The 1,450-nt window shown below is 40.2% G+C and overlaps 1 pseudogene; it reads right to left on the reverse strand.

Annotated features, from left to right (window-relative positions):
- Nucleotides 1-246: 246 nt before the first annotated feature.
- Nucleotides 247-731, reverse strand: LOC118658371 (annotated as a pseudogene).
- Between the last annotated feature and the right edge of the window lie 719 nt (nt 732-1,450).

The raw sequence follows: 1,450 nt of genomic DNA on the forward strand, positions 1-1,450 counted from the left end.
AAAGACAACACATTCCTAAATCCCTGTAACAATATCCTAATCAAATGTGAGATATGTAAACAATATATTCTCATTAAATTTTGTCAAATATTACATGAATTAAGCATCATGTGATTGGAGAATAATACCCGTTATACAATAATTATTTCTTTATAGGATGACTTTAAAATGTATGAATTCTCTTAAAAGACATTACTAAATAACTTTTCTGAAACTTTTTCTTTTCTTTTTTTCACTTTTACAAAAGTACTTGGACATTTTAATGAACTCCCCTCCATGTAGCTTCAAGCTACCAGGACACAGGCCCCACCAACACCCTCAATCTTCTTCTCAGCTCTTCTGCTGAAGAACTTGGCCTTCACAATGACAGGCTGCTTTGGGAGCTTTCCCTTCCCCAGAACTTTTTAGTAGCTCTATCGCACCACATCAATGATAGGAGCAACTCCAGTCTTGCTTTTGGCAGCATTCACTCGTGTCTGCTCACTGACCAGGGTCCACAGTTTATCAAGGTTAACTGTTGGGCAGAAGCTCTGGTTCCTCTTCAAGTGGTAATGCCTCATACCAACTTTCCCAAAGTAACCTGGGTGATATTTGTTGAAGTTGATCCTGTGATGATGCAGGCTGCCAGCATTATTGCGGCCCCCCAGGTGCTTCCTGTGCTTGCTGATGGGGCCGTGGCCATGGCTCACGTGGCCCCGAAGTTTCCGGGTCTTCCTCAGTCTGGATGCCATGTCAGCAGCCGAGTTGCCTGAAACTTTTTCTAATATTAGTATTGGGAAATGCTGTTAAAAATATAAGTGATTTGCCCTGACTGGTTTGGCTCAGTGGATAGAGCGTCAGCCTGTGGACTGAAAGGGTCCCAGGTTCGATTCCTGCCAGGGGCATGTACCTTGGTTGCGGGCGTGTCCCCAGTGGGGGATGTGCAGGAGGCAGCTGATAGATGTTTCTCTCTCATGGATGTTTCTAACTCTCTATACCTCTCCCTTCCTCTCTGTAAAAAATCAATAAAATATATATAAAAAAATAAGTGATTTTATCAAACAAAAAATTGATTCACATAAATGATGGCCAACTAGAAACTCTCCTTTCTAAAATAACATCATAGTATTGCTTAAAGTAATCCTGGGAAACTTCATTGACTAACTTAATTAGAGATTAAAAGGCCTTTGAGAAAGAACCACCTTCTACCACCCACCACATAGTTTTGTAAACACGTAGAAGAAAAACGAAGGAGAAAACATCCAAATACAAGGGCAATTGAGTTTTTGGAGAACATTTTCTTGTAGCTGGGGACCAGCCACTATAGTATTACTCAGGGGTAAAGGATATAGAAGAACATGAAAAACTGGGAACTTCTTTATTTGGAGCTACATTTGCCACCACCATAGTTTAATATAGTAAGATATTGGATGAAGACAACTGACATGTTGGAGCAATAGAAAAAAACAAA

The sequence above is a fragment of the Myotis myotis genome, unplaced genomic scaffold (genome assembly GCF_014108235.1).
Source record: "Myotis myotis isolate mMyoMyo1 unplaced genomic scaffold, mMyoMyo1.p scaffold_m19_p_1, whole genome shotgun sequence".
In the NCBI taxonomy this organism is placed as follows: domain Eukaryota; kingdom Metazoa; phylum Chordata; class Mammalia; order Chiroptera; family Vespertilionidae; genus Myotis; species Myotis myotis.